The sequence below is a fragment of the Haemaphysalis longicornis genome, unplaced genomic scaffold (genome assembly GCF_048455015.1).
Source record: "Haemaphysalis longicornis isolate Haplotype H1 unplaced genomic scaffold, Haemaphysalis longicornis Haplotype H1 scaffold_7, whole genome shotgun sequence".
In the NCBI taxonomy this organism is placed as follows: Eukaryota; Metazoa; Arthropoda; class Arachnida; order Ixodida; family Ixodidae; genus Haemaphysalis; species Haemaphysalis longicornis.
This window is the reverse complement of record NW_027526422.1, coordinates 192588336-192602209: the sequence shown is the minus strand read 5'-3', so window position 1 is coordinate 192602209 and position 13874 is coordinate 192588336. Positions and strand designations below refer to the sequence as shown.

Genomic DNA, 13874 nt, shown 5'->3' with positions numbered 1-13874 from the left:
ATAATAATGTATGGATAGCAATCAGTGAGTGGATCTCGTTAGCCGTGTGGGTGGTGTACGTTCTGCGAACCTTTTTATTTTGGTGTTTTGCCACCAAAAACTAAACATACCTGCCTGCGTAGTAGAATGATGTTAGTTGCAAGCAATAAGTGCCTTCTCTGTCTTTCCTAACCCTTCTCTCCAAAGAAAAACTGACACGTATTCCCTTTATTTTCGCAGGACTATATACTACCTAGACGAGACTTGGGTCAATGCTGGGCACACCAAGGGCACGGTGTGGGAGGACACCACTGTGTCATCCCGTGAAGATGCCTTTCGCAAGGGTCTAACTACTGGGCTTCGTGCACCAACAGGCAAAGGTGGTCGGCTCATCGTCATTCATGCTGGAAGTGAGAAGGGCTTTGTGGGCGGGGCATGTCTCATTTTCCGTGCATCAAAGAGTGCTTCCACTGACTACCACAGTGAAATGAATGGCCCACGCTTTGAGAAGTGGTTCGCAGAACAACTTCTACCCAACATTGAGCCACGCAGTGTTATTATCATGGACAATGCTCCGTACCACAGTGTTCGGACCGAAAAGCTGCCCTCGACGTCGTGGCGCAAGGCCGACATTCAGTCTTGGTTGACTGCAAAAACCCTCCCGTGGCGTGACGACCAGTTGAAACCCGAGCTCCTTCGACTGGTTAATGAGAACAAACACAAGTGTTTTGGATACCGGACTGAAGCCCTGGCCAGAGTTTCTGGGCATGACATCGTTCGCCTTCCTGCTTACCACTGTGAATTCAACCCTATTGAAATGGTGTGGAGCCAGGTTAATGGGTATATTGCTGCCAACAACACTCCATTCACTCTCGCTGACGTTGAACAACGACTCAACGAAGCCATCGCCCTCGTGACGCGCGAAAACTGGGTCCGGGACTGCGCTCATGTGGAGCGTCTTGAGAAAGAGGCCTGGGAGAGGGATGGTGCAATCGACACCAGAATCGACAACGTCGTGATTCCGCTAGGTTCCGACTCCAGCAGTTCTAGTGGCTGCAGTGACAGCGTAATGAGCTGCGTAGAGGAACTTTGATGAAACAGGTGTGCGCTGACTTATGTGGTGCTGGTCGGGTGTGGCGACCAGCACCACACGACCAGGTGCTTTGCTTACGGTTGTGGTGACCGGAAGCTTGGAAGTACGCGCGGTTGGTGCTGCTTTTTCGTGGCAACTTACAGAGCCCCCCGTTTAACTTTCCGGTGCCCAGTAGCTTAGAAGTACGCTTTGTAGGTTATGTGGTGCTGGCCTTGTGTGGCATGTGACGAGGTACTTTGTTTTCCTTTCTGTTGGCCAGAAGCTTGGAAGTACGCTCTGTTGGTTTATGTGGTGCTGCTTGTGTGCAACAACTTACAGGACACCTTGTTTACTTTTCTGACGCCCCGCAACTTAGGAGGTAGCTGCTCATACAGTGGTGGATTTGTGCAGCACCAGGCAATCATTTGGAGTGGTTGTTGCTTGTTGTCAGTGTGCGAATTAGGCTTCAGGTTGTCGGTTGTGGGTGGAGGCTAAGATGCACTTGCTGTACCTTTGTCATTCATAAAATGAAATCTGACGACGAACGCTGGTAGCAAGCAGTGAGGAGTGGCACGTCACATATCCTGTTTCACCCAGAAGAAATGCAATGGGAAAATTTGATTACAACCCAAGAGGTTGTTAACAGCCTCTGCAAACAGCAGTTACCTGTGCATGACATGACAAGACTGGAAGAATTATTTTACAAGAACTGCGAGATGGTAGTGATATCCAGAAATACATTGTTGAGTTGTCTATCATTTGTAATTATTTCAGTCATCTGAAAAAAATACACTACCATCAGTTGCACATTGTAAGTGAGGTAATCATTTGTACTCACTTGCTCATGTTTTGTTGGTCTTCGACTACAGAGGGTAGATTGCTGAAGTAAAAGACCATATCCGGCTCAAATAATTTCTTTTAAATGCGTATTTACAGGGTTAAATGGCGAGGAGTAATACGAATCGTCAATGCCTCACTTCCGAATGTCAAAAAGCTGTGGGTTTTCTTGCTACCAGCCTTAGCTTTTGTAAAACTACTACCTTCCCGAAGCCGTGGAATATGAGGTCGAACACCCGAAAGGTAACGGCACGCTCTCATGAAACAGGATTTATAGAAATGTTCACTGACATGGGGACGGGCAGTGTCACTTTGTCATGTTTGTCGTGCAATGTCTGGTACGTGAATGTTGTTTTCACATTTATCATGGAGAAATTACTGCACACCGTACTCAGTCACTGCGAATAACTGCTAACAGAGCCAGAAATGTTTGTTTCAAAATACCTGGCTGCGTGCCTTTGAGTGCTCAAGTGGGCTTGAAAGATGGGGCCATGGTTTTAAAGGTTTACTCCTGTGACTGGCGTTCGTGTGCATGTTTGTGGTTGTGTGACTACTTGGAGTGGCTTCCAGATTTCGTCCAGTTGATTATGCAGGAAATAAATAAATGAAACAACACACATTATTTCTTCTGCTTCAATTTTTCGCGTAGCACATATTATTCCTGCTGACTCATGCTCACGGTGTACCGATGTCAAACGGTTTGCAATTGGCGGTGGCAGCCCTGAGTGTCGAAGTGTTTCTGCTTGTTCTGGAATTGTGTGGGCAAATCCTGGCCACAGCCACAAAATCGTACATTTTTGCGAAAGTTTGGAGCACATTAGCGATGGTGGGGTGTCACGTCGCCGCGAAATGAAAATTGGTGAATTGGACGGGCAGGACCATCACTGGTGAACCCACGTGTTGGGCTTGGGAACAAGTGAGAGCATGGTGAGGCCATCATCAAATTTACAGCCATGAATACCAGTCAGCTATTTTTTAATGCAGAGCCAGCCATGCTCCCACAACATTGATGTAAGTGACAAAGAAAGGAGGCTGTTGCAGCGAATTGGAATGTTGATGAAGAGTTAGCAGCTACACTCAGCCAACGCGAATTCTGTTGCCTTGTTTGGAAGCCAATTAAACTTCTGGTGACAGGCCCAGTTGCGGTGTTCTGGTTACGGTGATTTTTTCGGCAAGTGACCCAAGAAGTATGCGAGTGACCACACAGTAAAAAATGGAAAGGGGTGGCTTAACCACCAATCTGAGAACGCCTCGATATATTGGCGTTTGGCAAAGTTAGCTGATGCAATGTACTTTACGACGTCAGTGACCACATTACTTGCAAAATGTTCAGTGAACAATTGTTTTTAAACTTTACGACCAGCGCTAACTGTGCAGGTGTTTAGACAGCGTTACGTTTTTCGTCCGTCCAAGTGCTGACACGCCTTTACGCTGTAAATAGGCAATTCAGCCAGTGAAGTACGACTGCTATCCTAAGCTATGAAACCTGCGCCACGTAGTATAGCGAGACACACCCGAAAGCCCGCTGTTCATCAAAGATATTGGAATAGGAAGGCGTGGCGATTGAGCGCAAGATTCATGGGTCTGCAGCGCGAGCTTCCCCTATACGCTTTCCGAGTTGCGGGTCACCGAAACTTCTTGGGGCCTGCCTAACTCAGCGCGATCCAAATGGGATTTCACTACGCGCCGTAGTGACGTGCGCTGCCCTAACTCTAGAGCGAGCCTGCGCTATGTAAGCACGCTACAAGTGCGCGTTGGGCTGCCTAGTTTTCGGCTAAAGAAGAGTTTAAATATCAGTGCCTGCCTTCAAAACTGCCGCGCTGACAAAATTAACGGCATTTCTGGGCGGCTGAGAGTTCGACGGTACCGTCCACGCTATAATATATCAGGTCGGTCCGAGTTCTCCAGTGAATGCGTTGGCTTTTGCTTAGAATCAAATGAAACGTAGACAAGGATACGCCAATATGCCTGCATAATTGGTGATTGCGGTTCAGCGCACTCAACCAGAGAGCTCAAGCGAAGAAACGAACTGTAGCAAATGCGTATGCGTCGCGCCGAAACCGAAACCGAAACTAGTTTATTGAGAACTATTTTGGCGCAGTAACACAAAGCAGTCCCCCCCTCCCCCCCCCCCCCCCCCGCGTAGCTTTGTCTCCATTGCCACAGGAAGTTGTCCGCGAGTATAGGTCTAGTGTAGGGGCTACATGGAGCTGCTACTGGTTTCAGCATCCACTTCATTCCAGCCAGCCGAGCAGTATTCGGTAGTTACAGCTACTGCCATCGGGCGCTAACAGGAATTTTGCACCGGAATGCGCGCTCGACGCTTTCGACGCCGAAATGGAAACTGATGGCGCAGAAAAATCTCGAATCAAATTGCCCATAACAAGCACCAAGCATCAGGTTAAGCTCAGTTGTAAAATCATGAGTATACGTCAAACAATCATCTACATTTCGGTTGAACGATTGCAGCGCCAGTGTTCCCTCTAACTTTTAGTTTTAACCTCTACGCTCCACGAAGTTTCTGAATGCCTAATAAAATATCCGCCATAGTGGCAGGCTTAAACATCGCTCGGTGAGCCAGCCGGATACCCCGAGCGCTTCTAAACTCCCGGCACGAGGCGCTGCTTTTGTCACCGCCAGTTTCGTGGTCACCCAATTTTGCAGAAAAATCGAATGTTTTGCACAAGACTTGAAAATGACCCGTTTTCGCTAGTGTTGAAGGGCACGTACTTTCTAAGCAGCAAAAATCACTGCATTAAAGCTTGGAAACAGTATACTCACAATATAGGCAGTAGAGCTAGCACAAGATATGCCTGGTACAATTTCATTCCTTTTCACAGAAACCCAGGCTATCATAACAAATCTTACGCGTGGGCGTCTGCGACGTTTCTAGTGCTTTACCACCCCGCAGCTGCAGTTTAATACAAAAGAAAAAAATTCTACACCATTTGTACAATTGTTGTGGCTTATTTGATTTGTTGTCATGGTTTGTTCTGCCTAGCAAAAATGTTGCGGTCACCTGAAGAAATTGATCACCCATTCACAAGAAAATTTAAATTCGATATGCGGACAACAGAGTATTGTCGACATTTAAGGGAGGTGTTAGGTTCAAGAGAATCGCATTACCAATTTTATTTTATGGCAGACATAGCCGTAAAATTTGGTGGAATTGTTAATAATATTTTGGGACGAGTGCTCAAGTTTGGAAATTGCAATATTTTCATGGAATTAGCAGTTTCTCTCTGTTTTTTATAGAGTTTCTTGTCCTTGTTTTGCGTCGTTCTGATTCCTCTGAACCATTCTTTGGTTTCTTTCTATGTAGAGAGACCGCTCCGGCTAAACAAATATTTCTGTGATTCTGCTAGATTATGTCCCGTACTGTCATCTAATTTTTTAGGCTTTTAATTTTCTAGCGCACTTTTGTGATAATGGAGGCTTGATGTGGCTGGGTTTTTCTTGAGAATATTTTCTGTACGTCTGAATTTTTATTTCTCACCCTCGATGGCAGTGTGTGTCCCTCGCCGCACCTTGACACTAAACGGCGAAAATAAGGCTTGCATGGGGACGTAAGGTGACACGGTCCTCGACAATCCTGAGAACCGTAAGTTTTTTGGCGCGCGATTGCGGCTTCACCAAATGATCAGATGAGAGAGAAACTTATAGACTTTGCCTGCAAGTCAATCATAGTGCGGTTGTCGATTGAAAAGCCATACCCAAGGTTACGTGACGAAAGCAATGAGGGAGTATGACGAACGCGGTAGGGTACGGGGTGCCGTTTATGATGATAGCCGACGTACAGGCTTAATTTAGTGTGAGGAGATGGCCTCATTCTGTGCGTATATGCGGTCCGTCCCAACTGGTCAAAACGTTTTTTCGTCTGTTTTTGTGAGAACGGTGCACTCATTACTAAATAGCCTGCTGTCGTGTTAACATGAGCCCGGGTAAAAAGCTATAAAAGAAGAAAAAAAACAATTTTCCGTAAGCAGGATAACACTCAAAGAAAAAAAACAAGCATAGATTTTCCAGGGAAATTCATTGCGATGCGACCAATCTGCAGTTCAACAATAGCTTTGAAATGATGCCTTGACGGTAAATCACGCGCATCTTTTGAGAGCGGAAGCTCTGGTGGTACGTTTGTAATGAATGTAACAATTATATTCCCTTTAGTGTTAACAGAAAAAATCTTCGGGCTCTTGAAGGAACCCTGGAACACTTCTTTCAACTTTTTTAAGAAACCTATATGTTAGTAGAACGTAGTGCATAAATTACGGGGTCGCACGCTGCCTTAGCCAAAAATAACGACTGTCTGCCCATCGGATAACTTAGATACCTGCTCGAAAGATTAATTTTTTTCCCCGTCTTTGCGTTCGTCGACCGCTCTAATTACGCCCTTCGAGCGGTGTTGCGGCTATTGGCCGGCTTCCTATCAGTTGCAGCAATTAACGCATTCGAAAGCCACTTTAAAAAGAAAGCCACAAAAGCAAAGCAGATACGGAAGTCGTCTCTGCTGCGACTAGCAAATCACGCAGTGCTGCTCCATGCTAGCCTAAATACAGCTTTCGCAGTACTTTCAGAGGCGAAGGAATGAGTGAAAGCGTCTATCAGAAGTGTTGCATAGGCCCTTTAAGACTCTTAAGTGAGTTGAAGGCGGAATCCAGCGGGTACGGCAGACTTCTTCACTGCTGCATCGTGTTTGCGGTGTCACCGCGCTCATCTCTCATGCGGCCGGCATCTGGATAATTTTTAGTTCGATCCTGGCAGGTGTGGGGTTAGCGCTTGGCTGCGGCTCTAGCGAACCGAGTTAAAATCCCATTCTAACCAAAATAACTCTCTAAATACAGTTTATTTCCTTATGGTGTGTTTATATGGTCGTTGTTTGTGTTAATTCGTGTAATCGCCAGCACCTACGGTTACTTTTGGCGTCAGCGATATCCGAGGCTTTCTCCTGAAAGGAGTACTGACACGAAATTTCAAAGCTGTGATAACTATGTAAAACGCTTCCTTTTTATCAGGAGATGCCTCCCAGCAAGTTTCAACAGCAACAGTTCAGCGAAACATATTTAAAATCCATTTTAATTTTCGCCCGCACGAGAAAGCCCAGAGCGGGCCGACATGACATCATGTGCACTACGCCTGCTGGTGGTCTTTCCTTTCCTTGTTTACAATAAATACATTCATTCATTCCCGTGACAAAGCCGACGCGCTGGCTGTGGTTGGCGCGCGCTGCTCGGGCGTGTGTACACGTCATGGTTTTGGGACTGACGTCATGCTGCCCGGGCCTGTAGGGACGGCGAAGACCTCGGCCGGTCTGGGCGCGCGCGTGCGCTCGCTCGCGCGCGCTTCCAGAGAGGCAGCGATGCGGCAAGAATGGTGACGTCATGTGATACGTCCTGGGGCGGTATTCTCATAACTGTCCCTTTTGAAAACGTCCCTTTTGCGTCCCTTTCATCGTAACGTACTTCCGGTTAAGAAGTGGACGTTGGCAGCATGGAGGAAGGTTGGCAGTAACTTTGCCGCGCTTGCGTTACGTCATTTCCGGTTGTTTGCTTTTAGCCAATCAGGGCTCGCCAAAAGGGAAATTTTTGAAAGGGACGCAAAAGGGACAAAACTCGAGAATACCGCCCCTGTTATGGCGGCTGCTCGGCGTTTTTCAGTCGAAACCGAAACTGGCACGAATAAACGACGCCGTAAATGAATGTTTACGCTGCGCTCGACCGTCTAATCTGTCATTCTATGATTAGTGGGCTGGTAGGCACGCATAGCAGCGAAAAAAACGTAGCACGAAAATTTCGTGTCAGTACTCCTTTAAGGAGTACGTGGAGTTGTTCAAAACTCTATGGAATTGTATTTTTTCATTTTTTCATATTGGTCTGAATAAAAACGGATAAACTTTTTGAACGCTTCCCATAGGGGACCCCTGAGTAGTATTCGAAGCGGCCATGGGGTCGAGTCAAGTTTACATTAATTTTCAGTTCGATCGCGGCGTTGCGGGAGGAAAATGAGGGGAGCGGAGCGCGCGCGTCATTCATACCGCGGAGCTACAGTGCCGCCCCCAGCGGAGTATGTAACGGCTACCGTCGCGTCTCTAACCCTACGCTGCTTCGAATTATCGCGCGCGGAGCCTCAGGTATGGCCATTTGTTGCGCAATCCCGGATAGGAGAGGAGCTTCGGAGAGGAGAGGAAGAATGCCGGAGAGGAGAGGAGGAATGCCTCGCATACTACTCACCGTTCCCCTACGGGAAGATGACGACGGTGGTTGAATGTGAAGCTATCTCGTGATGGATTTTTTGGTTCGCCAATCCTTAGGGGCATCCTGCCACAATCATCATCAGCGGTGCCTGGCCAGGCATGCGCAGTGGGTGTGCGGATGGCGGACAACGACGACAAGGGTGGGAGGGAAGTGCCATCAATACTTACAAGTATACGGGTCCAGTGTCCATTAGTGCGACTACACCAAGGCCGTTGATGCATAGCCGAATGTCACGCGTTGTCATCTTCGAGTTTTGGGTGCGTCCACGCGTCGAATCTCTCCTTGTGCAGGTTGGTTTGTTGAGTACGTCAGTGAATGGCACCCACCCACGCGGAAGATCGAACAAGAGGCTGTGTACTTAATCAGGATGTGACCTATTTCACTTTGGAGGCAAAAATTGAGGGTACCTACGCGGCTGATTATCATCGCCTTGTATTTCGTGCTTGGCCACATGTAATAGGCGTCCCCCCGTGCGGATGTCGTCGTGTTAGGGATGGCGTCAGGGTTACATGGGGGCGTCAAGTTGGGGCATGGTAAATCTTGGTCTTTGGTGCATGGTTACGGGGATCTCGTTTTACCGACGTAGCGCAACTTCACCTTCACAAATTGATGCGTTTAGTTTCTCCTTGCTCAGCTGGAGGCTATCAACGGGTGAAGTCACCGTTGCTGCGTCGGCTAGGTAATCCGTATGAATAGGAAGACGGCGAATGGTCTAAACAAACTGGGCTAGGTCAGCTATGATTCAGGTAATCGCCGATCTTGTTGGGTCGCCGTCCGGGCAACAGAAGAGGTGCGTTGACAGGAAACCTAGCTACCCGAGTTGCTTGTACGGGCACCGTCGGTAGACGTGGCCGGTTTTTCTGGAGTGGTAGCACAGTGGATTGGAGTGGTAGCACAGGCCAAGTTGTGACCCCAGGTCCCAACCATGAGGCAGAGATAATTAGAAGAATCAGATTGGGGTGGGGTGCATATGGCCGACATTCTCAGATAATGAATAGCAGCCTACCATTGTCGCTGAAGAAGAAAGTGTATGACAGCTGCATCTTACCGGTACTCACCTACGGGGCAGAAACCTGGAGGCTCACTAAGAGGGTTCAACTTAAATTGAGAACGACTCAGCGGGCAATGGAGCGGAAAATGATAGGTGTAACATTAAGGGACAAGAAGAGAGCGGAGTGGGTCATGGAGCAAACTGGTGTTAAAGACATATTAGTAGAAATTAAGAAGAAGAAATGGACGTGGGCAGGGCATGTAATGCGAAGGCAAGATAACCGCTGGTCATTAAGGGTAACAGAGTGGATCCCTAGAGAAGGCAAGCGTTGCAGGGGGCGGCAGAAAGTTAGATGGGCAGATGAGATCAAGAAGTTTGCGGGGATACATTGGTCATAGTTGACACAGGACCGAGGTAATTGGAGAATAATGGGAGAGGCCTTTGCCCTGCAGTGGGCGTAGATAGGCTGGTGATGATGATGATGATGATGATGATGATGAGCACAGTGGATTACGGTCACGTCGGTCCTCCTGCGGGTGGAGGGCTGCATGGCAGGTGGCCGGCCATTCTACATTAGACGGTGGTAGGACACGTCTAGCTGGCAAGTAGAAATCGGCTTGCTGAAGCAGCGAACAACAGCGGCATGTGCTATAGATTGCTGTTCACGGGGTGATCTCTATGACGTAAAAGTTGCCCGTGGGTGTCCACGCTGTCTCCCCAGCTATTTCCCGTGACCTCGATGATCGTGGTCGACTATGGGCTGAGGAGCAACCCCTTGTCGACTTTACAAGGCGACGCTCCTATTCCAGGTCTAGGTACCGGCCACGGCAATTTCGCCCGACCTCGCCAGTCAGGCACAACCCATGGTATACGTTATGGAAAGACACTCAAATCTTCCCGCCAAAACAGCCACCCTAGCCATTTTCCAAGTTCTTGATTGTCAAGCTCGTCATTGTAGTGGCGACGACAGCAATCAACCGGACGGAGTGGGGACTATCGAGTTCTTAGAGGGGCCTTGCAGGGAAAACACATATTTGGTTCTTTTTTATGATTTGCGTCGTTAGAATCATACTGACACCACTTTTAACGCACACTTCGCTGAAATCTTCTATATAATTACTTAAAAATCAACTGGCCATGCGAGCAACTAGCTCATTTGCTGCAACAGAACCTATGATGTCATATGCCCAGCTCTGCGGTTGGACGAGGCCGGCAAAGGCAAACACCAATTAGGCTGGGCGCAAAGTCCGGCCGAACGATCTGTTTGCGCTTACATTCAGGGCTCATTCTTTTATAGCAGTAAGAACGGTGGGGTAAACACTGCAAGTTACGAAAGTACACGTAAACATAATAAAAGTACCGACGCGTTTTGTTGTTGGTACTCCGTGCACTAGGCTTGCTTTAGCTACACAGCAGTGCGGTGCTTCGGGATTGTCTTTGGCTGCACTGGCCGATTGGTGTACGCTACGGTGTCCTACGTGACCCCATTTGTCGAGCGAACAGCTTGTTTAACAATACATTTATTTTCTAACAAAAAAAAACAAGCAAATCGCAAATATGGCGAAAAACAAGGCAAAGGCAGAAACGGCCCGCCGCAGTATGTTCAAGCCATCTACAAGGAATGATGGTAAACAAGGCTCCGCAGTCGGCTTTCGAGCATAATGTCACACTAGGTTTCGCTTGATGACCTGTTCTTGTAACGTAATTATTACATTCTTCACGAAAACACACGATTTGAAGGAAGAATCAAATATAAATGTATTATTTTCTCAGTGAATAAAACATTGTCTGATTCCGGACAAGCAGGGGGGACGCAATAAAACTCCGAAGTTTTCGAACAAAATGAACTTGCAGTTTTTCCTGCATGGCTCCTTTAAACTGCTGTCCACACCGTTAATTAGGCAGCCGAAAACCGAGCTTGCCGCAAAAATTCCAGGTGGCTAGCGGCGCCTAATAATGTTTCTTTCAAAGTGTGTCATAAAGGTAGAACATCTACGATTAGAACTGCTGGGAAAACTATCAACTTTGGTGGGCACCCTATCCCTCCATAAACGCTCATTAACTCATCAAGGTGTCTCCATCATCGCCTGGGACAATCTGAAGCCGTTACAACCCAACGACATCCCACCGCCTTTGGCTCCCTGGAACCACCCTTCTGTCACGGACTCTACTGCCACCCATCCCGTCCCGCGTAACGCCCACCCCGTCCGCGCAGCCCGCATCAACGCCCTCCGGAACAGTAAACGCCCCCAAGAAATTGACATTTACACCGACGCAAGCATAGCTAATCCACTAGTTGGCATCGCATGGACATCACCTGATCTCCCCTCCATCCAAGGCAAACGAACCCTTAATATTCCATGTGTTACCATTCTGGAAGCGGAACTCCATGCCATCATTCAAGCCATCGACTTCCTCATGTTCGACTTTCACTCCTCCGTCCCTTCACAAATACGCATCCTGACGGACTCATTCGAAGCCCTAAAGACACTACAAAGTCCCACATCCACCAATCCCATTGCCAACAAAATCCTGCATCAGATCTCCATCCTAAAATCTAGCGGCATCCATCTTCGCATCGACTGGTCGCCTGGACACGAGGAGTCTTCACCGGGGAACCAGGCAGCTCACTCGGCTGCACGGGAGTGCATAACCTCCAGTCCTCCGCTGCTACCCGACTTGGCTCCTCCGCCTCCTGACTCATTACCGCCAGCCATACAGATTCTACGGTACAAAAAAGACAAAAAAGACCGCCTCAAGACCCTCACTCCAACCGTCTTTTTATCTGCTCTACCCCCGCTCCTAAGATCAGCCGAAATTTTTATGAACAAATATTTTGCAAATGCTAGCTTAACCCCAGAGACATTCCGTAAATGGTACACCCCATCCCTGCCGCCTCGATGCCCCTTCTGCGCCTCCCTCCCACCCGCCAATCTCCAGCACCTAATTTGGCACTGTCCAAAATTTACGCGTTACAGAAACTTCAAGCCTCCTCCAAATGCCTCCTCCTCATAAATCGACCCTCGAACACTGGAACCCTCCACGCTGACTTTAATTGCGCACTACTCTCTAGAAAGCGTTCTAGCGCGAGCAGTTTAGAGCCGTGAGCCTGCTCTCCTCACCCCACGTGGCCTCTTCCGCCTTAAGGAGCCAACCAGCTTCAACTTGAACGGTTTATTTTCAAGATGTCCCAAGCCTCGAATATCCCACCCTCTACTCCCACTTCCCCCACTTGACCTAGCGTCTTCCTAATGTAATAAAGGCTATCTTCTCCTCCTCCTATTTCGACACGTACCGATCACTGTAGTGCTGTTGCTTCTTGCCCCTGCCTGCGATTTTTCAGAAATATCCCTCGACCCCTCGTCCCCTCGCCTCGACCCCTCCCAGCAAGGATGACGTTGATGTCGCGTTGTCAGCTTTTACGGTCGTGATCTGAATTTTGGTCTCTTCATCAACACAGGGTAGGGAGAATAAGTGAGTAGGGAAGGGTTCGTTTTAACAGAATGGCGATATTTATTAACAACTTCTTTTCTGCAGCATCACAATTGTTCCACTTTCTTCCCTGTCGTGTCTTTGTATTGTGAAAGAACTATGTAGAGCATCTTCCTTCCACCTACACCGCGTTTGCGAGCCTTCCATTCCAATTCTTCCTCCTACGTCGTGATTACACCAGCCGCAGACGAGCAAACGCCGGAGCTTGCTAGAATAGTGACTGCTCTACGGCTGTTCTACTCACATTTAGGTGCCACACGCCAGGGACTCTTATACAAATTTTACGTTTACAATTATACTGTTCTCAATTTTGTGAAAAGTGCACATTAGCTCCTTAAAGGAGCCATGAAGAGAAAATGCAACTTTGTTTTTAATTTGAAAGAACTAGGATTCAGTATCTCACTCAGCTCTATTACAGCCACAAAAGATGTTTTTTAACGAAAAAAAAGCAAGAAGTATTTAAAAACTTTCAAATTTCGCGCCGCAGTGACGTGTTATGAGCAAGAATGACGTCATACGGGCCAACAATAAAACATAATTTTCAGTGCGTTAGCTGCACGTTAGCATACACGTGATGCGGTCAAATGGAACTAGAGGCCGCATTACAGACGTCCAGTCATGTGTCGTCGCGACAAGTCAGTTAGGTGGCCGCCAATCGCACAAACAAGGTTCCGTGACGTCACAGAAAAGTTGCGGGAAATTGGCTAGGGGGTCGCCACGGCTTCACACGTTTTCTTTAATATCTCCGTTATTTGTTCGAAGATTGCGATGATATTGGTATCATTGTTATCGGGACTAAGCAGTCTTTCTAATAAACCTAACTTGTATTTTGTCTTCATGGCTCCTTTAAAAGTCTTGGCTCATGACTAATCCCCAAAGTGTGCATGCGCCCAAACAACACCAAACCGTCCTTACCCTCAGAAAGGTGCAAGCGACCACCCGCCCCCACGGACCACTACGCCATGCAATCTAACGAATAACATACACATTGGTTTGTCAGCACTGCTCCACACCCAAAAGTCTCTACCAAAAGTGCCGATAATCACTATCTCTAACCCCACTACCAGACCCCACTCTTGAGCAGTGGGAGGACAAGCTAACTAGCTCACGCCCTCAAGAACAGCAACGACTGGTGGACAGGGCCTGCCGGGCAGCCAAGGACCAAGGTTTTCTGGACTAAGGAGGCCTCCCACCAGGGAACTCATTCACTTGAATAAATGTTTATGGCTCCTCCTCCTACTGCTTGCTACGT

At 47.9% G+C, this 13874-nt stretch overlaps 1 long non-coding RNA gene across 1 annotated transcript in view; it reads right to left on the bottom strand.

Annotated features, from left to right (window-relative positions):
• The window catches only part of LOC144145662 (uncharacterized), a 39288-nt gene extending 34486 nt beyond the window's left edge, over positions 1-4802 (bottom strand). Inside the window, exon 1 of the long non-coding RNA XR_013317563.1 lies at positions 4670-4802. This is a non-coding gene — a long non-coding RNA (uncharacterized LOC144145662). The remainder of the gene's footprint in view (positions 1-4669) is intronic.
• Positions 4803-13874: the final 9072 nt, after the last annotated feature.